The sequence below is a fragment of the Mixophyes fleayi genome, chromosome 5, assembly GCF_038048845.1.
Source record: "Mixophyes fleayi isolate aMixFle1 chromosome 5, aMixFle1.hap1, whole genome shotgun sequence".
Classification (NCBI taxonomy): domain Eukaryota; kingdom Metazoa; phylum Chordata; class Amphibia; order Anura; family Limnodynastidae; genus Mixophyes; species Mixophyes fleayi.
The window spans coordinates 167054233-167079160 of NC_134406.1; the positions used below are offsets into that span (position 1 = coordinate 167054233).

Genomic DNA, 24928 nt, shown 5'->3' on the forward strand with positions numbered 1-24928 from the left:
CCCCTCCCCCTTCCCACGGCAAAATGGCGTTTTTTTTTCGCGGGGCACGGGACCAAAATGATGTGATTGACCGTGCCTGCCCTCCAACCACGCCCCCTGCCCGGGGTCTCCCGGAATTAACTATGCAAATGTTGGCAAGTATGACGTATATGATAAGTTTGTATCAAACCTTGGCAATGGCACTTTTTATTGCTGTTTTTTTAAGTGCTTTGAAGCCCTAATTTAATTTATAGATGATTGGGGGGGGTTTGAGCCTGAACTGACACTTTAGTTTACTGTGACATTGTTCTATATAGAAGAAGCAGACCATCCCCTTTTAAAAATGATATTCTTTACATAAATATGAAAAAGCAAAAAAGAAACATTTACATGAACCATAGAATCTGATATAAGATTAAATATCATTTGTAATGTAATGTGGCATTTCAGGGTTTTTAGTAAAAAAATAAAGCATCTGAGATTACTGTATTGTTATTGTTTTAAATTCTTACTTGTTTATTTTAATGTCACCAATAGTATTACATTGCTTCAGCAATAACAATTAAATGAATATTGATTGCACATAGTCACTTTGTTAGAAGAATTTTATGGTAGATCATGCCACCCCCTTTATCAGCTGTGCTATTAAATAGTGTGGCTTTGCCCCTATCAGTCTCTGATCAGCACAGTTAGGCTGCTTTACCTTCCAATGAAGTGTGCTGTGAGCCAGCTGGAGCACGCAACATGTAGGAGCTGGAGAAAGTCATAATTAAAACAGGCGACTGCTCCAGTACAGACAGGAAATAAAAGGAAGACTGGGCCCTTCAATGGATTAAATTAAATGTTTCAAATTCAGACAGTATCAGGAAAAAGAAGACTAATGTAAAAAAAAAAAAAAAGGTAACACTAAGTTCATTCAGCCGTGCTCCTTCCCCCCCCCCCCCCCCTTTCCTCCTCTTTGCCGTAACACAGGCTTCTGCTTGGCATTCCAGTGTAGTCAGACAGCCCACATTTACGTTGCTGACTTCAGGGAGACCTCTGGCGGAGGTGAGGATAGAGTGGGGGGTGTCTACCCTGAGTCTTGTCCAAAACATAACCGTTATCAGAAGCGTTGCATTGCACGAATGTGTTTTTTTTTTGGGGGGTTTTGATTTTGTTTTTTGCTGAGCTGCTTCATGCAAATTTTAAGCTCTTTGGCAGACGCAGCTCCTTCTGTGCTGCGAGACATGCAAGTTTGCCATGCTGTGCAGATGTGTAGCAAACCGTTAACCACTTATGTGCAGTACAATACACAAACTGGTTTCCTATTCCATCAGCAACATAGATAATTGCATTATAAACAAACAATTGTATATAAACTTAGGTGGTTGTTGATAAATACAAAAAGATATTAGAAAAATATTGTCCTACTTTTTGAAACTTGTTATTTTGTTCATTAAGCTTTCCTCTTACTAATAAGCTCTAAGGTGACTTATTGTAGTGTTTTCCAGAGTTGCCAATGTACTGACATTTTGTAAAAAAAAAAAGTAATTTACATTTTCACACAAGTCTGTAAAAATGAGACCTCCTAGTCAAACAGGGTTTTTGATCCCCTTACACCAGCCAAGTCACCACTTGTACTGCCACCCATCTCTCCCTATGACCTAGTCATCGGCTGCACCTACTCTCCTAACTACAGTAACTGTATTAGGACCACAGTGACTGACATGTGAGTAGAGTAGGGGCATAGGGATTTGAAGTGCTGGTGACTTTTTGACAAAGTAGGTTTGTTGACCTAAGTGCAATCCTTGCCACTCTTCCTTAAAACGCTGCCTATTTCCATGCATCTTGTTGTAGCATAGAACCAGTAAAAAATGCTAGCTGTAAAAAAATAACAATGTGTGTATATGTGTATATGTATGTATGTGTGTGTGTGTATATGTATATATATATATATATATATATATATATATATATATATATATATATATATATATATATATATATTTTCACATTTTACCCTTTATCCTTTTGGCTATTGTATAAATTCCAATTTTGGGTTGTTTTTGTTGTTTTCTGTTTATCTTTTTTCTTAACCCTTTCTAGTAAACAGCAAATTACTTTATTTGAAGACTAAAAGTTGAAGGGGGGTTTTTTACATAAGACTATTAATGTTATTTTATATGCATCCTTAAAAATCTATATGACAAACACATGTATTATATATTTCCTGGACTCCATAGTTCACACTTTGGCCATTTGAGATGTGAAGGTATGCAAGTCATCAGGCAAGGTCCTGGGACAGTAATCGGTGGATGGTTTATGGGGAAGTTTTGGGTTGCTTACCACGCAAAGTCCTAAAAAGCAGAATTTGTGTAAAAAGTCAGTGAACAAGGTGTATTTATTGCTACATTTTTCACCTTTTGACCTAATAATAACCAACGTAATGTCACAATCCTGGCATTTACTCACACATATTACTAATGTTTTTAGGAGCACATTTTGCTACATCAAAATCCACACTTGCATAATCTGAACACAGGAAATAAGAACACAGCAATATAGTCTTATGCTCTTCAACATTTAATAAAATCAACTTGTAAACAATATAGAATGTACTCACAAAGAAAATTAAAAAGCTGATTTCTCACCGGACAATCACTTCCGTTGGCGGCTGTTCAGAGCCCTGAATCCCGAGTATTACCAGAAAGTCTTCACAGACTGCTGCCTTATCCTTATGGAAAGTAATAATGTCCATGTTTCCTGAAAGTTGCATCTGTATTTGTTGTCATAGTTCTACAATCTCTTTACCATCCTCTTTTATCCGATCTCTCTATATCAGTTGATGGGGGAGGAAATAGGTCTGTAGGTTATTGAATGCTGTTAAGTTGACTTGGTTATCTGTATTAAGAGTTAATTACCTGTTTTCTCTGTCATTTTGTATTGTGGATTCTGTTCAATCTTCTCAAATTGTTTTCTGGGTTTTGTGAAGAGGAGGATTGGGAATTGGCAAGACAATTTAGCAAAAAAAAAGTATTCGAGACACTGAGCTCCTTTGTTGAGAGTGAAACGACCACCTCCCCAAAAAAAGTATGTTAACCTTCTATGTTTGAAGCTGCTTCTACATATGAAACAGATAAATGGTTATTTCATATACAGCCTTGTGCTGTAAGCTAGGAAAATGCTCTGCTTTCATTGTATCTTTTTTTTTTTTTAATTATGATATGTCAAATAGTAAATAAGGTATAAAGAAAATATGTTGCAATACTGCCAACAAGACAGTATTTGTAATCAGTGACTTGGCATGTGGCATGGACTTTAACATAAGTATGGCAGCTTGCTGTGAGCAACATCTGTTCCATTTTCTGATTATCCACAGCTGTGCAGACTTTTAATAATGTGCACAATACAGTTTATCTTCCTCTACATCATAGCAAGCTATCTGTTTTTGTAGTTTAATTTCACTTCAATAAAAAAGTTAATATTTGGTCTTTTTTTGTTTTTTTACTTTTCTTTTCCTGATCCATTTCCTATAAAAGGTTTGTGCATTTCTATGATAAATGAGACTTATGAAAGGACAGGGATTCTGGGGCACATTCAGTGATCACGAATTCTGAATCTCTTCAAGAGCCTTATAGAAATTGCCACCAACATTTAAAGCTACCCAGCATGTATATGACATGCACTTCCATGGCTAACAGATGTCCATTTCCTTGTACTAATGTTACATCATACCTGTCTTTTCAGACAGTGCTTTGGTGTTCATTTTCAGAAAATTAGGCATGAAATTTGTCTGGGACACGGATACATGAGTTCAAGTGTTATACAGCTGTTGGGCAGGCCTACAGCATTTCAGAACTTAAAATCTCTCTTAAGAGGACAGCAACCCTTTTTTTTTATTATTATTATTTTTTTAAATAAAACAGTAGTCATATTGTCTTCTGAAAAATGTTTTTGTTTTAAGCCAGTACTTTTAAACTCGGTCAAAGTGTTTGGTATTTTAAGCGTACTCTTTAATCTGTAAATGTTCTACTAATAAAATATTAATGCAGAGTTTTCTCATATACATTTGTATTATTGGATATCCTGCCAGCGATTGAGCGAAGCTCCACTGTCACAGGAAGAACGGGACCAATTTAGGTGAGACAGTCACATTTCTAGCGATCTGTCCTGTTGTCTCAGCGGTCAGGACTATTTTCCTTACTGCCTGGAATGCTGGGAGGTATAACCCGCTGACTGGCTGTATTTACTGGAGGGTAGTCCTCAATGTGATGCAGCACACAGTGTCCCCATTTTCCAGAATTAGACATTTGTGAGATATGGAAATGGCCGCCTCCCAAGATGAAACACTCAAATGTTTTGCCTTACATATTTGTCATGACATATGTTTTACCTTTTAATATGATTCAATTGGCTCAAATAAGATTCAGAATACAATAGTAGAACATAATTTAGTCACTCCTCCCTTTGGTGCCTTTGTCTCTATACAAGAGAAAAAAGAGCCATTCTGCTGCTAACATTCCTATTAAAATGCATCAGGAACTTGAAGGAAATCTGTTTTAGCAGGCGTATCCTTTTCAGTTACCTCAGAACCAACACTCAGGGCCCAGAAAGGGAAGGTAACAGGAAGGAACAGCGTTTTGAATAATCTGCCCACTTGCATTCAGCAAAATCATCAGGAAAGTAGTTTTTCGTAGCAAAATGTATCTTGTCTTTTCTATGTACTTTTACATGTGTATCTTTAGTTACCAGTATTATCACATATTATGCTGCTAGTTACTGCACAGTGCCTGCTTGAGATGTGTGGAACTTAAATGTTTCTATTTATGTTTATATCCGTAGCCACAGTATTCAGACATAACATTAATTTTTTAAATGGCAAGTCCAGACTGCTACAATTCAATAATATACAATAGTTGTGAAAGAAAATAGCCTGTTATTGTTGTATAGTTTGTTACTGTTCCTGATGAAACATATATAGACTCACATAGTGTATACCAAAACCAATATGCTAGCATGTATTATCGGATTTGTGGGTGATTTCAGGTAAACAGTATACTCAATCATTCAAATTTTGATGTTTATGTTGTTGGTATTATGTATTGTGTTACGGAGAGTGAAGAAGCATTGGTAAAATGTTGCAGGGAGCACCTACCCTCACATGTACCTTACTTATTTTGTGGATGAGCCAATTTCTGGTGTTTGCATATAATATATTTTGTCTGTTGTATTGTGGTTGAAATACAGCACTTATGAATGCTGTTTCCTCAACAGTCTTTGTGACTTTTCTGGTGAGGTTGAGAAATAAACACATTTGAGTGTGGAGGTAAACTCAGAGAGGTAGGAATGATGGGTTGGTCAGACAGGGAAAGAGTGACGATTAAAGAAAGACTGAGCAAGGATTAAATGAAGGGAAACAGGCATAATATGTCATTTATGTGAAATAATGAATCGCATAATGAAATAAAAATGGGAAATGTGCAGACTAATAAAGTAAAAACCAAAAGCTTTGCTTCTGTTAAAAAATACCTATGTGAAAATGAAAAGCATCATCAAATCCTCTTTCAAAATGCATCTTCTCAGTAGAAAAAAAAACCCAAAACCTGTAAAAATAAAAAGCTAAGCTGCTTTACCCGCCATCATTTTACATGATGGGCAGCTTACTACAGTAATAATTCTTTAGACGTGTCTAATAACACCTCCTGGTGTGGTAGTGCACATCTTGCTTCATGTGTGGGTCTTATGGCTTGAAGGAGTTGATTTACTCTTCCCCTGGTGAGGAGGACTAAAATATGGGAACAATGAAGGTATTTGTAAAATAACTAACCATAGAAAGCCATTATTTCTTCAGAACACATGTATTGCTTGAGGCAGGCACTACAAGGAGAGTTATATGAATATACTGTGTGTCACTGCGTGGATTTGAGGTTTTCAAAGTCTTTACAATCTAGACAGCATATTTTTCTCTGTTAACTGTGGATTTCATTTAACTGGGGCTACAATTGTCCATGGATTGCATATTTTAGATAGTGATGTATATTTAGCAGACGCTTCGTCAGACAAGAATTCTTGTACTCAAAGGAGCTGTAGACAAAATTAAGTCTGTTTCTGTATGCAACATTGCTTATTATTATCCTTTATTTATATAGCGCCAACATACTATGCAGCACTTTTCAGAGAATGCATAATCATCCACATCACCAGTGTGTTTTTGGACTGTACGAGGAAACACACACAGACATGGGGAGAACATACAAACTCTAGTTCTAGCCTAGCAATGCTAACCACCGTGTCGGCCATGTGTAATATATTTGTAAAAACTGACTTACTATACCAACCCCTCCTGCCTGATCTGCATTAACGTGTTGTACTTGGTTTTGTACCTGCTTATTTTTTTTCAGTAGAGCTTTCTTAAACATTCTTTATTACAAAACAGCTTGCAAAAGAGTGCTAGGTCTTGTGTCTGCTCTTTATACGGTAAACTCTAATGTAATTACAATAGAGCCACATAAAGCAGAGAACGTCTGGGGAAAGTAAAAGTGCCAATCCATTGCTGACAGGTACCAGCTCCATAAGCTACAGCAGAGATGATTGGGAAGGGGGGGGGGGGGAGTATTGCAATAAGAGAGTTCATTACCCTTTCTTAGATGTATGTTGGGTAGAAAGCTTAACCTATTGGTTCTGGATTCTGGAAATAGTTCCAGTACAAAACTCTTAATCTGCAAGTCCCAAGTATTTCAGATAGCAGCTTCTATATCTGTATAACACAGGAAGATGACTTACAATTCATAGCATTGCTCCACAGCACTAGGCAGTGTTGAAACAGGAACATACAAGACAAAATAAATGCAGATGTGAAAACAATCTAGTGGCTAAAGGGCACCTCTGAGACAAGAGGATCAAGTGTAATTCAGAGTAGAGATTGGGGAGGTAGTGATGGTGTACCAGTGTAAGTAGAATAGGTGGGTGTATGGTAAGCTCTAGTAAAGTGAGATTTCAGAGAGTGCTTGAAGGCTGATCAGTTATAGATGGGGAAGCGGCACAGAAGAAATTTTGGTGGCAAAAGAGAAAGTTGGTTATCGGCGGCAGTGAGGAGCAGGTGAGAGGAAAATTAAAGAGGGAACAAGGGAGAGTATTTTAGGATGAGGTTTGAGATGTATAAAAGGACAGTGTTAAGGTCTTTATAGGTAAGGGTAGATAATGTGAATTGGTTGTTACATGACATAGGGAGCCAGTAGGGCCAGCGGAACACAGTAAGTGTGGCTGGAGGATACTTCTCTTACCAGGGTGCAGCATGTATACCAAGATGCCCCACCATCCTGTTTGGTTTTTTTTGGGAGTGGACACCTTCCCCCTTGGTCTACGAATTCCTGCTCTATATAGAGCAGGGATCATAATAGTCCTCTCAGTATGGGGGGCAGCGCATGTGCAGTATGAGCAAATTCCATGGCAGGGGGGTGCTAGAAATATCAGCGCTGGCCTGGGAGCCAGTTCTGGTGTTTGCAGTTTGGAGAATGCCAGTTAGGAGAAGGAGGTAGCAGTAGAGGCGGGTGATGAGAGGATGGATAAAAGGTTTGGTTGGATATTTTGTTACATTATGATATATTTAGTATTTTATTTGCCAGGCGTCATCAATGTGCATATTGTGCTGTGTGCTCAGATATGCCAACATTGACAGAATGAGATTCCTAGCTGGCAACAATATTAAGGGTTCATTTTCCATTGTAAATAGGAATAACATGGTAATCTATTAGCCCAGCTTTGATTGGAGGCTGTTTTACCCAAATGTGTTACTATGGACAACAGGTACAAGTTAAATAGTTGTGAGGAAATCCTCCAAAAGCTACCTTGCCCCTAATTCTCCAACACTACCTTTCTTGTAAGACATACCTTTCATACATATTTCTTTGTATTGCTATCTCCGTTGAGCCTGTAATGTCAGCTCATTTATCTTTCAGGTGTTATAATAATTGACCTCAATCAGTGTTGCATTATCTTAAACGGGGCAATTATCTACATCGTCACTTTTGCGTTTGCTCTTTTGACCCTGAGGTCACAGAGGCCTAGAGTAACCAAATCTCACAAAATTATTCCCTTACCTGTCATATAAATAGTCATCCTAGCAAAATGAGACCCAAGGGGGCTTTTGCCAAGGTGTTGAGAAGGCCAGTCTAACTTGATCCTTTATTCTGCTCTGTGAGGAATGCAGTACTGTTCTGGCACTCTATCAAAATAAAACAACGTTCCATTTTTCCTTTTTTTGTAGAAAGTCAGAGAGAGGGAGAACCCCTGTACTCACAAACACTTCTTTGTGGACTGCTTTATTGAAATTTCCATTCAACTCTTCCATCTGTTAGCTGTGCTTACCACCATTACCAGGGAAAGAATTCAGCACCGTCCATTTCAGGGACTGGGATCATAAAACTGTCTGGATTATTTCAGCTATATTTACAACTAACTTAATATTACTTTTCTAACAGGTTTAAAGCTTTTAATTCCACCACGTTCATTATTTAGGCTAGTGTTTCGTATTGAGTGGGTACGATATATAATATGGTCGTCTTTTTTTTTTTTTCTTTTTTTTTTTCTGGGACAATTTTCAGTGTAAGAAAATTTACTGTTACATGTTGTCATACATTAAATTGTACCCCATCTTTTTAGCACATACAGGAATGTGTGGTTCACATACAGAGCAAAGACTTCTCTAATTACCAACATGTTTAATAACATTGCTTAAGATAGACTTAAATTAAATGTTCACATTTAACACCAAGGATAATTACAATTCTTTAGAACTATAAAGAATAATGTTACATTTACTATAATATAACATTTTTAAACAGGTTGTTGTTGTTTTTTCTTTGTATTATGTGTTTTTATTATAAGGTGAGTTTGACTAAGACCAGAGCACTTTTTTTTATTGTCCCTCTTTGTCTCCTCCTCTGTCTTTGGGTAGCCAATCAGATCATTGGAATGTTGACAGTAGGAGATGAGTAGAATACATTAAATATACAGTATATTCAGCCTGAAACTTTCTAAAATGAATGGGAATGTTCTCCAGAAAAAAAAAATATTTTCTTGGGGGTGGGGGAATCTAATACAAGTTCTTTTTGAAATATATTTTTCATCCTAGCTGCTGAGTAGCTCTCGCTGCTACAACAACAAAATAACGGTAAACCATGGAGATGTGAAATTTTTAACAGTCTTAATAATTACACTTTTAACCATGAATTCAGCATAATAATAAAGGACTGAATAGAGAAAGGGCATACCATTGAACCAACTCTGACTTATATTATAATACATATTTAAATATAAAATAAATGATAACAGCTGCTTTTCACATGGTCAACCTAAGCCCTCGGATATTTCCTCATTAAGGTTGATGATGTAAAACTTTTCAATACCTTGTAGGTGCGAACTGTTTTGAGACAATTTATCACAAATGCACATACAATAATGTGCCATAATCTCACAGGTTTTAGCAACTGAATTGGACTTTTCACGTCCGCCACTACTTTTGTATAGGAAAATAAAATTGTCTGCAAGTATGAAAAATGTATGGAAATATGGGAATAGTGCTAGATGAAAAATTGCATTTACACGGGTGAATTTTTTACCTGTTTGCAACTAATTGAATTGCCCCCATAGAATCCTGTTTAGTCGCTCACAGATGCAGTTTCACAAGCACAGTTCTAAGAGACTCCTGCTTGCAGCTGAAATTGTTTTGTCTGGGCCTCTCCCGCACACTCATCAATTGTATGGGAAATTTTGTGGTATTGCCTATTTCTTATTTAATAAATTACCTTTATATGCTGTTAATAATATGCATATTACATGTACAGTTGAGTCCAGCATACCAAACATAGGAAGTACTATTTCTAGTTGGTCAGCCTTAAAAACATTGTTGGAGCTAAATAGGTTATCCCTGAACACTAAGAGCAGTTGGCAACTTCATACTTTAACAACAACATGAACTATTGCACCTTTTTTTTTTTTTACCACATATTTTTCACTTGTTATAATTTGAGCAGTACTAAAGTAATGATTTTAAAGGTGCATTTTTAAAATTGGTTGCTTCGTTCCATGCAGATTTAGACCTGGAAAATAAATCTGCAGTGGAAGAATGGCATTGCTTTACATGTGAACTGGCTTATGTTAGAAGGAATATGTTATTGGACTGAGTCATGTAAGGCCCATGAGTAAATAGAGTTATGGGCCCACAGCAAAGTTAAACACAATATAGGTTATGTTCCATACTTATTTATACCATACACATAATAATGTACAACATTGACTTACAGTATACTTTGAACTATAGAAGTTCATTTTTGACTAAATTACAGATGTTTGTCCAATTGTTGCTGCATTTAGCACAACAAGTGAGGTGACAGCCATGTACTGGAGTGGGAAAAAACTCTTCTGACCCCTCCCTTTCTCTTGTAAATGCTGTCTTTAATAACTGACGGAGGCAGCATATTATTGGATACATTGTGTTTATAGCTGCACCCTGGGATGATGCCTATTATGGCATTTCTTATCCAAGGACACTGGCAGGGCCGGACTGTCCATCTGGCACTTCTGGCAAATGCCAGAAGGGCCGATGGTCAGATGGGCCGATCCGTCCCCCTGCAGGCTCGAGCAGCAGCAACTCCTGGCACCAGGGCTGGATGTCAGCCCCGCACACAGGGTGGATTGACAGGCTAGTGCCGGGAGAGGCACCAACTGTAGTAATGCTTGCGTCCACGGATCTAATGATCCGACTGTCCCCTGCTTTCTTCTTCCTCTTTTTGTGAAATTATCATGTGACATCACATGATGTGCGCGCCGCCCCACGTGTGTAGAATGGAGAAGAAGGCAGAAGACCCGGCCTCTGCAGCGCCGGATAAAAGATGGTAAGTGTGGGAAGGGGAGGGGATATTGAAGTTGATTGAGGGGGCTCACTATCTGAGCTCTTTGGTTTTGCCACCGACATGATTTCAATTGTGTCGGTAATAGAAGATTTGTTCACCAATGCGACAGTATGAAGCCTCTAGACAGATCATCCTGTTTCTTATTTTGTATAATTCTCACAATTTTTTAAATCCAAGTAGAGTATCTGTATGATGAGTGTGCAGCAGTCCAATATCATTTTTTTTTATTGCATTTTTCATTTTTATTTTTATTTTTTGGTAATTTTTACATGCATGTATTTCTATTGTATTTACAATCTTTTATACATCAATTTGCCTTGGATTAATAGGTATACAGCAGTTTTGACAGGATTCTGACAGAGTCAATTAAAATATAGGGAATCTGTTCTTTTGCCCGGGCATACTATATGTATTGATCTCCCTCTATACAGAAAATCTAGGTGTGTATACATGGGGATGTTATTGTCTGTTAATTATTGTATTATCCTTCATATTTATATGATTCTGCCTCACTAATATACAAGCTTTTTTAATACTCTCATGTTGCTTAAGTGCAATAAAACTTTTTGATGCAGTACTTGGTATAAATTTATCAGTGTACCCTATTTGAAGGGGGTAAGGATCACAGTTTTTTTTTCCAGCGCTCGACATTCTGTTTATGTCCTTTGAGGTTAACGATTTGATGAATTGTGGTTTGAGCTGCAGGGTTCTCCATGTGATACCCCTATTATAGAGATTATTTGTTGGTCTGCTAGCGCCGAGGGCGATTCTCTAGGGAATCTTGGTTTTAGTCCAATATGCTACCTACTGTTTACCATTTGTAGTTTTGGCATCTTTTTGGTTACCACAACATTACTGCCCCATGTTCAAATAACCGCACAGGCATCATATCCCACTGTAGCAGATAATGTTTGATAGTTGCCAGAAATCAATGTGAATACAATAAATATATTTTTCATGTACATTCACCGCAGGTCTATCCACTGCTAGAACTATTTGGGATAGAAAAGTGGTTTGTTTGTGTTTGCAGCGTTAGAAAGTGCACTTTAAACTTGAACACTTCAATATAAAACCAAAAGGCAGATTATATGGTGACGCAGTAGTTTCTTAATATTATGGTAGCTAAATCTCATTTCATTGCTAGGCATACATACTGTAAATAAATCGCCAGAATTCAAAGTTGTACGCAGTTGTAAATTCCTGCTGGTTAATGTTTAGAGCAAGGACACCTAAACTTAAGGTGGACCAGTGGAGACGGCGGTTATGTGGGCAAGCTGCTGCCTCCACTGGGACGATGAGTAGTGTCCCCCTGTAAAGATCTGATCTGCCAGATCAAATCCAGGTCTGAAATATTGTAAGCTGGAGACATTTGTGTGAGCTGTTATCTGCTATGCACAAAGCATGGGGGCCTTTTGTTAGCTAGTCATTCAGCTTGACCAACTTATGTAGCCAAATTGGCAACAGATTGGTGATCTCCCAAAAAAGAACTGAAGTTCCTCATGTGATGCTCACACAGCTCTTTTATAGGAAGGTATTTCAACAACTACTGTAGTGGAAAAAAGTTACCCAATCCCTGACTGACACATGTTATATTTGCTTTTATTTTTTTCTTCACATAAAAATCTGCAGCAACATATACAGTATTTGGTAAACCAGTTTGTTTAAAATGGACTGTAGAAAGCAGTCTTTAGCAAGCAGTCAAATGGACAGATTCAATTGGCCGCCATGTTCCACACATTATTACAGTTTAAATGGTAAAAAGTAACACTCACTTTTGCTCACACCTCTATGGGGCGCAAACAAAAGTTAGCGTTACTCTCACAAAAAAAAATCACCATGTAGATTCTCGCGGCTGTTCTGAGACACTACGCTGTGATGTTTGTACTAATTGAATCTGCGCCAAATGTTAATAAAAATTCCTGCTGTTTCCTATATGACTAAGGGACCTTTCTAGGTGACAGAAAAGCATATTGCAGAGTTTAGAAAATGTTGCCACTCTATTGCTTGCTGAGAATCCAGAGATTGATGCAAACTCTGACCCATATGAATTTTTGTTTCCAATTTTTGCAATAGTTTTTGGAATATGTAGTAGGTCTAATTAAACTAAGAAATTTATTGTGGCAAAAACAGAACTGTCTATAAAGTTTATCCCAATTTGTAGATGGTCATAAAGATTTTTTTGTATGGTTGTACTTCATAATAAAAGATATGTTCCTGTTAAAAAAAAAAAAATACACTAAGGCAATTTTAGCAGCTGCAACGTGACCTCTTAGATAGCAAATATTATACATTCTTAAAAGGTGAACATTTTAGCTTAGCTTTCCAACTTGGTAAAGGATTAGTGTGATCTCAGTGAATTATATGTTCAATTACAAAGCATGAGGTTTCCCATGATGGGCAAAGATTTTAATGTCCATTATCATGGATGTCTCCTGAGAATCAATGAGAGCTACTGGGGCGTTTAAGTAATTGTTTAGGAAGATTTGATGAGCTGGGATACATAAATAATTACCACACAAGCCTTGCTTGTTTTCCTAAATATATCATATATATCATGCATGGAGCCCACAGCAGGTGGGCCTGTGTGCTTTAAATGCCAGGGCTGATTTTTAGTCCCAGTCCGACCCTGGACACTGCTGTACACGTGAGGTGGCTTCCTAAAATCCTTGATGCATTATGGGCATGGGAAGCTGCAGACAGTTGGCATTTTATTTTTCACCAACCCCTCTAGCACACTATATACTTTCTGCTGCAGCTATACATTTTAATGAAACAAGAAAACAATACTGTGATAAAAATAAAAGCAACCTCTCGTTTTTCTAATAATAGAGATATGGTGGGAAATGTAGCTTAACCTGAGTTTAGTATAATTGGAGTACACTGAACTACAAATATCATAACCGCCTTTGAAAGTTCATGTTATCTCATCCACCACTGTGTAATTCATTGTAAGTGATGCGAAGTCTTACATAACCGGAAATACCAATTGACCAATGCTCTGGTTAATTTGTCGTTTTTACTTTCAGTCGTAGTTACTTTAGAACAAAGGTGAAGAAAATATATGTATTTCAAATTGCTGCAAAAAAAACTTGTGTAAAATAAAGCATTTTGGCTACAATAAACTCAATTCATATGCTATTGACTACAGTTCAATTACAGAGTCATGCAAGGGAATGAGGCTTATTATACACAAAAGGGACATGGGGGCTGTGAGGGACAGACTTAATTGCATGATAGAGGTTGATGTTGTTTGTGGGAGGTTAGTGGTATTTAAGGGGCTGTGGAGGAGGTCGTAGTAGTGAGTGAATTAAAGTAACGAGACATCTGTATGAGGACAGCATGGTGGCTTAGTGGTTAGCACTTCTGCCTCACAGCACTGGGGTCATGAGTTCGATTTCTGACCATGGCCTTATCTGCGTGGAGTTTGTATGTTCTCCCCGTGTTTGCATGGGTTTCCTCTGGGTGCTCCAGTTTCCTACCACACTCCAAAAACTTACTGGTAGGTTAATTGGCTGCTATTAAATTGACCCTAGTCTCTCTCTCGGTCTGTCTGTGTGTGTGTGTGTGTGTGTGTGTGTGTGTGTGTGTGTGTGTGTGTGTGTGTTAGGGAATTTAGACTGTAAGCTCCAATGGGGCAGGGACAGACGTTTTCTGTACAGCGCTGTGGAATTTGTGGCGCTATATAAATAAATGATGATGAGGAATATGAGAAAGGACAGAAGATTGATATTACGCTTATGTGATATTCCCTCCCACATGGTCAGGCTCCAAGCAAGGTGATTGGCAGCTGTGTTTATAGGAGTAAATTTTATTCTATTCTACTTGTTTGAGAGGGTGGAAAGGTAAAAAAAAAAAAAAAGTTTGTTTCCTTTTATCAGCTTCAGTGATGCTCACAGAGATAGCATATTTGCACTGGAAATTATTCCTACCACAGAAACACTTGATAATGTACCCGTATTTATCATTCACAAGTGAGCTTTGGATTAGGTATCTGTTCTATGCTTAATAGAAGCATCCCCTCCAGTTTATGTAAACTTAATTCGTTTTTCCATTAAGCATGATATATGATGTCATCTATAATGTTCATAAATTTACATTGTGGGTTTTGGAACCAACCTGTGTATTAGCAGTTAAAGAGGGAATATTAGTATTTTTATAGCTACAAATATGCTGAGGGGTATTGAATGTTTGGTTTTAAGAGATATAAAAACTATTTGCAGCTGTGAAGGAATATCCCACCACGGTCATTTGGCCCTGCTCTTTAAAGAGTTATAGCCTTTTTTCTCACTTAAAGGATGTCATGGGACGAGTTCCATGTAATGTTAGCTCATCATGTGTTTGTAAGCACATAAAATGCAGACACTTTATTATGAGCTCCCTTTTAACTTATGTAGTGTTGGAGCCTCCTGCTGCACTATTTAGTATACAGAAGACAGATGTACAAGCTTTAGCTACAGCCATTTCGCATGGGAACTAGCTAGAAACTATAGTAATCATTTCAATTACGCCCTAGTACCTAATGCCCAAGGAGTCTGTTCATATAATACTCAACATTGAATCTAGTGACCACTGAAATATGAATATCTTGAAATGCAAGTAAAATATCTTGTCCTAATACAGAAACAAAATCCAAAGAAGACCTGATATAAACACGGAGTCTGAGAGGTCATTACAAGTAGGGATGAGCGGTCTCTGATTCCCGGTGCCGATCCGAGCCTGATCCGAGCACTGTTCGGGTATTCCCGCCGATCTCAGAACTCAAAACGAGGCAAAATGTCATAATCCCGCCGTCGGATCTCGCGAGATCCGGATTCATATTAGTCCCCGCTTGCCGCCGCCATCTTCACTCGAGCATTGATCAGGGAAGAGAGAAGGTGTGTTAGTGGTGTCCTCTGTCCTGCTCATTCCAGTGGTGCGGTGCTGTGCTCTGTCCTGCTCAGTCCAGTGGTGGTGTCCTGTGCTCTGTCCTGCTCAGTCCAGTGGTGCTGTCCTGTGCTCTGTCCTGCTCAGTCCAGTGGTGGTGCTGCCATAATTCCAGTGGTGCTGTCCTGTGTCCAGTCCAGTGGTACTGCTATATAAATTCACTGATCCTGCAGTATAAGTCATCCAGCTACCTCGGTGCAACCTTTTGGCCTAAAAACAATATTGTGAGGTGTGAGGTGTTCAGAATAGACTGGAAATGAGTGGAAATGAATGTTATTGAGGTTAATAATAGCGAAGGAGTGAAAACAAAAAAAAAAAAACAGGATTTTTGTAGTTTTTATGCTTTTTTAAAAAAAAAAAACAGAACCCAAAACCTTAAAGTAATCAGAACCCAAAACACGAAAAGTGGCCGGTGCACATCCCTAATTACAAGTATATTGTGAAAACCTCAAATATATTGCACGGGGAAGGTGGATAATTTTATTGTTCAAAATACTGATGTTCCTAACTCAGACAAGATTCCCTCAATATATATATATTGTTTTCCAAATTAGACTTGTACATTTCACATGTAAAATAGATATATCATTGTTAATTATAATAATATGATGAGAGTCTTGCGGTCTCCATAGGAACATGAAAAGTTACCAAATTATCTTTTCAAACATCCCAATATCAGATTTTTATCAGACAGACAGTAAAATCATGTAGATTTATACTGAATTGAACAGTGCTTTGTGCTTGCTTGATACCCACCATATCTTTATCAGTTTTGTTGCCAAACATACCTTAGTCTGACATACTGGTGGTTTAAAACATAATGCAGGTTTGATATATCTGTATTGCAGTGCATAAATGATGAGGATCCACCAAAATATTAAAAATATACTCAGTTTTTCTGGTGTGTGTGTGTCACAAAAAACCAAACTGTTCTTAAACAGTCAAAACAGCCTAGTGGTTATATGAATGACATACTTTGATTATACAAAGTACAGCAGTTGTTATAGCAAAGGCTTGCCTTTAATTTTTAGAGTAAGAAAATAGCGTCTCAAGGGGTGTAATAAATATGAAAATGTATTATAACCGAGTGTTCATTTCATGTGAACCATTTATTTTAGATTTCTGTTTTGACAATCAGTACATTTTAATGGATGATGGTTTAAAAGAATGTGTCCAATCATTGGCTTTGGGATCAAATAAGATAGAACTCCAATGTTTTCATTGGTCTTTAGCTTCCAAAGAATCTACTCCATGGCATTAGTATTACAGTGGTACCTACTCCCACTGCTCATACTGATACACCCACACAGCTGTCCCAATCTAAATCACTTGTCTTGCCTCCGATGTGCTCTTTTCCCATTAGAATGTAAACTCTTTAATGAGCAGCCCTTTGTTTTCACATATAACTTTTTCTGCCTTTTATGTCCCTGTTTTACGGGTGCCCTGTTTTCCCTCTGTCCACCACTGTAGAGAACTGTGTTGCCTTACAAGTCAACAACAACAATAATAATGGCTCCCTGCTTGAAAGCAAGTATTACTATAATAATAGAATGGATAAACTCTCCACTTAACTTAGAGAAAGTGGCTTTAATATGGTAGTATTCTTATGAACAGACCTTGATGGAGTCGGTAACCAAACAGAAACCTGTCTCATGTCCATGTCTATAGTTTATTTTTATATTTATATAATATGGCAAATAAGCCCGGTGGAAATTATTGCAGTTTGTCCAAAAAAAGCAAATCGTAGCACAGAGGCACATAAGTGCCCACAAATTGTGTCCCCCCTTATGAGACAATTAATGTCTGCCTAATGGAAGTGAAGTTACACACTGGGCTTTGTGCTTGTCGTGAACTCTCTAACATGGATAAAAGTCAAAATGTGAGTACAGAACATTTCTGCAGCAGCTTTGGGCTGGGATTAACTCGGATCACCTCGTCCCCTGCTTTTAATGAAATTCTCCCCCTTGTATTTTCTTGTTTGGAAGGGAGTCCAAAGTTATCTCATGCTAATTTAGTTAGGCAGTGCCCTCAAGGGATGTCACAGGCCTCTATGACCCTTCCAGAGAGACTCACTGAAGGGATGAGGAGAATTAGACATTCCTGAGAAATTGCAAAGTAGCAACCCCCAGAGATTTCACATAGAAACAAGCTCCAGACAAACTGCCAGAGACCAAAGTCACCTTTTCAGCACTTCCTTGACATCGTTCCACCAATCCCATCTGGCTTGCCTCAGAGGTCAACACTGGGACTGGGAAGGTGGTAGCAGACGGGGAGGTCCTTTTAATTATTATATAAAAATGATTTAAACGTAGCAGCACTATGTGTAATGCACATCATCTGTTTTCTCTTTCAAAACAGCATTTCACAAACAGCATAATCATGGCAGAAAAAATGGCATTCATTTCAAGCAGATTGCTTATATAGAAAAGAGGTACTATATATATTTCTCATTCATTTGGAGGAAATTGTGTACATAATGTAAGATCTATTTATGCTCTTTAATATAAAATGTTTTTTTCACCTGAAATTTCACACGTTTTTACACCTGAGCATGGTGGCACTGTTGCCGTCTTGTCTTTTGGCTCCTTAAGAACTGAAACGAATAGTGGTTATCAATTGCAACTAGGGGAGACATAGAAGCAAAGTGGCATTTAAAGTGGCACATGTTTAGTGACGAGCATTGCCACATTGGTAGTGTTATGTGATCCTAAAATGATTTGTTGGTGTGTAAGGAAAGTATGTGGTATACTGCTCTACGTAAAAAAAAGAAAAAAGTGATGGAAGTAACAAGTCCTTTTACAGGTAAGCTAAAAGCAAATCTGATTGTCTAAAAGATGCTAAGAAAATGAGTATTGAAATAAAAACAACAGTGCCACCTATTATAAACCTTCTACTCCAAAATATTTATTTCAAAAACTAGTACTGAAAACTATAGCAATTTATATATCTCAATGTATATTGCATATTATTCATACATTAAAAATGTGAGGAGGGAGAGTGAAATCTACCTTATTAGCAAAAAGAAAGAAGGAAAAAAAAGCACAGTCACTGGAGACCCTACAGGAACATACTGACCTCTCATCACCAGCGTGCTCCTCATTACATTGATGTAGCAGGAGAGTAAGGCTCATAGAGCCTTTTTTATTGACAAAAGCAAGTATTGGGTATTGGAGGAGGAAGGAAAGTTATGCAGGGAGACCATCCCTCTGGACCTTCTCTGCCATCTCCATCATAAGTTTCTCCTCCCGCTCCTCAATACATTCCTTGAAGTTATCATACACTGACAAATCACCATGTATCGTGCAAGAGGTTTGTATGGGGAAGCTAAGCTGCTGTTATTTTCCTAACATAAGATAGGTTTGGCCATGCTCAGGGGTAATGGAATGCCTTTGTGACAAACTTAGGTTTGCACTAGAATTTAGTCTATTCACAAGGCACTATTACATCAAAGGCTGGCCAGACAGACAAATCACGAAGTGCAAGTGTACACTGGTCATTAAAATTACCATGGTTTCTAGGAGTTTACGTAGGCCCAGTCACAGTATAAACATTAGAAATGTTTCTGAAACATTACTCCAATGCTATTTATTATGTATTTGTTATTTTTCATTGTGTATTTAGAAGATAAAATTAAAATGTACTGCATAACATTTAACTTGATTTATTGACAGGCCCTTCATACTTTAGTCCAGCACTGATTAACAAGAAGTATGTCTACTGTGCGCCTGTAGTGTTAGGTGGCAGGAAGAACCGTGCTGAAGACTTACGTGGTGCATACTGGCAAACCTTTAATACCTCCACTCCAGAAGATCTAGGGGAGGTCGGGTGGAGAGTGCTGTGTAATGCTGCGATTCATGGTATCTTATAGTGGGGTCCTTAAGACACACCACCGCCAGGATCTGGGAGGGTGTCTGATCTTACATGTCTCCCTGAAATTAGTCAGCATCCCGAACATTCCGGGAGAGTAGACAAAAATGACCTAAGTTGTTGAATACATGGCCCTTTGTTTGCAAATGTATATAGAAGCCTTTGGATCTAAACTTCTCTCTTTAATATACCATCATAGATATAAATTATTTTAAATATATGTTGCATTCACTAAAAGATAGTATAGCTGATCATTTTGCATGATCATCTCTTAGCTGTCAGAGGTAATCCATCCAATCTGTCATTTTTTCACTTTTCAATCGCTTTTTTCCTCTTCTTGACACTGGAATAAGATTTTTTTGCAGGCTGTGTTTTGAGTATATTGCATCCATTTAGGTTATTGTTAACGACTCATTAAGTCCCACATACACAGAAATCTCTCCCATGCCAGATTGGATAATCCTGTGTTTTTATGGCTTCATTCTTCTCCCAGCCCATTCAATTTTAGACCTTACACACAAACACAAAGTGTTCAGTTGTGTTTGAGTTGCTTTAAGGTGAACATGTAAATGTTAATCTGAATGGTAAATATGTCATGCAGATATGAGTGATGTATTATAGGGTTTTCAATATTGTGTTAGCTGAAGTCACCTTTGTATTTGCTCGCATTGTCAAATACTGACACAACTGCCAGCTTACACGGCATGCTGTCACCACTCCACTAATGTAGAATTGGCTGTTGTTATCCATTCACACTACCCAAAAGAAATGTTGGAATAAATGCCTAGCTTTGTAATCAGAGTGCACACCATGATACTTTTTAAATATTAATTTTGTCCATTTGTACAGTTACATATAGCATTGCACTGTTTTTCAAAAGTGTTGCTCAGTGTCACCTATAGTGCATGTTCTGTTGATTATTGTTTATTTATATAGTGCCACCAAATTGTGCAGTGTTGTACAGAGAATATTTGTCATTCCCGTCCAATTATTCATTAGCACTGGTGTATATTTCAATGGGAATAAGGCATATATGGGGTGTACGGTGACAGCATGGTTCGCATTCAGAGCAGTGGAGTAATTGGTTAAATTCTATCCAAGGCCCTATCTGTGTGGAGTTTGTAAGTTTTCTTGTGTTCGCACAGGATACCTCCCACACTTTAATATAATTTAACATAATGGCCGGTTAATTGGCTTCTGATGAAATTAAAGTGTGTGTTAGAAAGGTAGGGAATTTAGATTGTAGACTCCGCCGGGGCAGGGACTGATGTGAATGATTACATATACTCTGTACAGTGCTGCATAATATGTATGCACTATATTAACAACTGTTGATGATAATAATAATATTTGTGGTCTGAAAACATGTTTGAGAAATACTGAATTTTGATTCAGACCCCCTTGTATTCTGTTACTTGTTTTCATACCTTAGCATATTTTGTTTAGTTTAATATTAATAAAATATTTATGTTGTCTTTCTGTGTTTGTTTCTTTACTATTTTTCATTGGCACTCATTGGGCCTCATTCGTTAAGGAAAGTAAGGCAAAAAATGAGTAAGTATTCTCCTGGACAAACCATGTTGCAGTACAAGGGGTGCAAATTAGTTTATTATTTTGCATGTAAGTTAAATACTGACTGTTTTTTCATGTAGCACACAAATACTTGATAGTATTATATTTACACTGAAATTTAAAGTTGATATAGGACATGCCCTACCCCAAATATAAATCTGTACCTACATTTTAAATTTACATCCCCCTCTAATGCAACATGTTTTTGCTCTACTTTCCTTAATGAATCAGGCCCATTAGGTTTAATGCATTTTGTAATATGGCTATACCCAATAAAGGCAGCCTTTTTGTTGGCTGAACCAGTTTTTGTGAGAATACAGCCCAGCACAGCAGTGGTTATTATTGTTACCTCACAGCACTAGAATCATAAATTCAAATTTGACCAGGGCCCTATATGTGTGAAGTTTGTGTGTCCTCCCTATATTTGTGTGAGTTGCCCCCTAGTGCTGGGATTTCCTCCCACAGTCCAAAAACTTACTGGTAGGTTAAATGGCATCTGAATAAATGGACCCTAATGTATGTGTAAGGGAATTTAGACTATAAGCTCCAATGTGGCAAGATATGATGTGAATGACTTCATATTCTCTGTACAGTACTACGTAATATGATTGGCACTGCATAAATAGATAATAATAATAATAGGTACTTTTATGTAAATGGTGTGGATGTAGCATACTGGGTATTTGATATCCTGTGTGTCCGTTCTCCAGTGTCACTCATTGATTACTTCTAGGTTCTCTGCAATTCCTCATTGGTGTCACCATTGCCTCTTCATCCTGCTTTATGGAGCTCCCATTTCCTGTTTCCTTCTTCCTTTGCACACTGTATCCTTAGTGCATTGCTGCTATATATCTTTGATGCTTACATCTTTTTCAGCTTTAGCATCTGCACACCAGTTGTTTTCTGACTTTACCTTGTGACCTTTTCCCTCACGTTTCTCTCTTCCTCATCTCTAACCTCTTGTCTTTTTATAGTGTCCTTAGCTGTAAAGATGAGCAGTCAAGACCTCAGATCTAGCTTTGCTAGAAAGCTGAATTAATCTCTGATTTTAGCGTTTACTGTAATTTACTATAGTTTGTTAGTTATGTGTGCTATACATTTCGTATATTAAAATGACTGCTGCAAAGAACTACTATAGTATGGGCTGGTATGTGAAATTTATTGCATTGAGTTTATTTTGTTCTTATACCAGACAGAATCCTAAAGTTATAATCTGAGTTTCGACGGCAATGCAGTATTTATTATTCATACATACTCAAATACTGGTATCACCACTAGGTCATGGAATAAAAGACATGTTGTTATATGACTACTTGCCCTAAAAATCTATTTGCATTTTAACAATGGTGTGAGTATTTTTTAATTGGCGTATGCAAAGCTACAAACAGAGCTGTGGAAAGGTTTAATGAGTGTTTTAGTTGCCGTAAACTATTGGATGGTATTGAAACAAATACTTTTCAATGACTTCACCTGTTCAGGACAGAGCTGGTCTCTAATTTTATAAGAATCCAGCATTGTACTAAGAAGGGTGAGGCTGAAAGTAGCGCTCACTACAAACGGCAGAAGCTCGATACTCTTCCAGACAAGTTGCATCATACTTAGTGGTGTTATCAATAAGAGCATTGAGTGGAGCTAATGACTGGTATGTAGCAATGAGCCATCACGTGACTTTCCAGTCTGATGTTGTTTCTTGTGGAAAGATTGTGGGTTTTTCCTGGCATACATTACTGTGGCTGCACTCTGGTAACCACAACCTCGACCCAACCCATTGGGTTTAGTGGTGAGTAATACTGTCAAACTGAGCCACCTTTTATGTAAAAGAATCATTTGTTTAATCCAATGGAAAAATGTAGACTTAAATACGGGTTGAGAACCAATTTGGAACATTGTTATTGTGTCAGTAGTTTAGAGATAGATAGGTACATCATTTGCAAACTGTACAGTGTAACTATGGACTATTCATCCACAGTTGGCCTGGTTTGTACAATATCAAATGACTGCTATAAACATGGCTAGCCATTTGTAAGCAGTAGGGTCTGTATCAGAGTTAGAGTAAGAAAGTAACTGTAGAACTCTTTTTTAATGACTATAGATGTCCCATAAATAAAAGATCTAACTAAATGCAGTTTTTTTTCTCAAAAGGTTTTTATTAAGTTTTTAGTAAAAGAATATGTAACAAACATAGCAGTTACCACAGAGTACATTGCATAATGTAGAGCCAATAAATCAGACAGAATTGCCCATAAACAAACAATCAAAAAAGTAACAATAAACAATAACACAGGAAACATTCAAGTACACATAAGACAAAGACTTCAAGGGGGAGGAGGAGGGAGACAGACAGGGGGGCAGGAGTCGGAGACTGGCCGTATTGAACCCAATCAAACATAAAGGCACATTTTGAAAACGGGACATCTACCCTCCAGAGCGGTATACAGCATGGGAGATTTAGGTGGCAGACACAGGTCTATACTTTGAAAAGAATTTGTACCATGTGAACCATTTAACCAGGGGTGAGGAAGCCCTTGAGGTGAAGTTAAACCCTATGGTTTCCATCTCATAGCTGTGTTGAACTTTGCTGAGGATTTTGGTAGGAGATGGAACCAAGGGGGATTTCCAGCTTTGAGCTGTTACTGCTCTGGCTGAGATGAGTATGTGCCCAGCCACATAGTGGTTATGATGTTGAAGATGAGGGGGATATAGATGTAAAAGCGCCATGGCCGGGATGGGAATAAATCATCCTTAGTGACCTGGGTGATTAGCTGGAAATTTCAACCCAAAGAGATTGTAGCTTAAGACCGTTCCAAAAAATGTGTATAAGCGTACCAACTTCCCCACAATTTCTCCAACAGTACTTAGTTTCTGACGGCCAGATTTTATGCAGTTTGTCTGGCGTAAGATACACCCTGTGAATCATTTTAATAAGCATTTCTGAATGGTTGATACACTTGGACATTTTGTATATATTCTAATAGATTTTCGCCCAGACCTCTGGTGAAATATATAAATCTAGGTCTTTCTCCCAGATCCCCTGCACCGAGAGATCTCTGCTGTCCACAGGAACCATCAAGGGTCGGTACCAAACCGAGATGCCTCCCATATGAGAAGTGGGAGAGAGAGTCGACACAATACCAGGGGAAGCCGGTTTCAAGGCCGGTGGGGATGAGGGAAGTAAATGCAGTTTTGATACAGTTTCTTCGGGCTTTAGATGAGTTTACAGTTCAATACATTCACTGTAAAAAAAACAAAAAACTGCCCGCAGGCCTGGTTGGAAGTCACCTATTCACGCAAGTAGTATTGATTTTTTTATCAAGCAGTGGAGTTCATTTATATTTATATTTTTCATTTATAGGTGAGTTGTAATAAAATGGACATTACATATGGTCTAGTAACAATTTAAAAACTGCGGATTGTGAGTCAATTTGGATATTGGCACTTTTTGCTTTGTTGTGTCACCATTACATGGGCAGAATATTTTATCACTGCTCATTGTGTATGATACGCCACTGAAATTGTAAAATGTTCTGTTTCTACATGAAATGTCATTTTGGCACAACTGTGTTTAACAAATCCCTTTTCCCTATTTACATTGTTAAAGAGGCATGACATGAACACTTTCTTATTTTACTTTGCCTCTGGCAAACATCTGACATTCTGTAAGAAAGATAAAAGAACAATATTTTGACTCTCAGTGA

General features: G+C 37.8%; 1 protein-coding gene across 1 annotated transcript in view; it reads left to right on the plus strand.

The window, feature by feature from the left end:
* The window catches only part of GMDS (GDP-mannose 4,6-dehydratase), a 445643-nt gene that overhangs the window by 304973 nt on the left and 115742 nt on the right, over window positions 1-24928 (plus strand). The window lies entirely within an intron of this gene.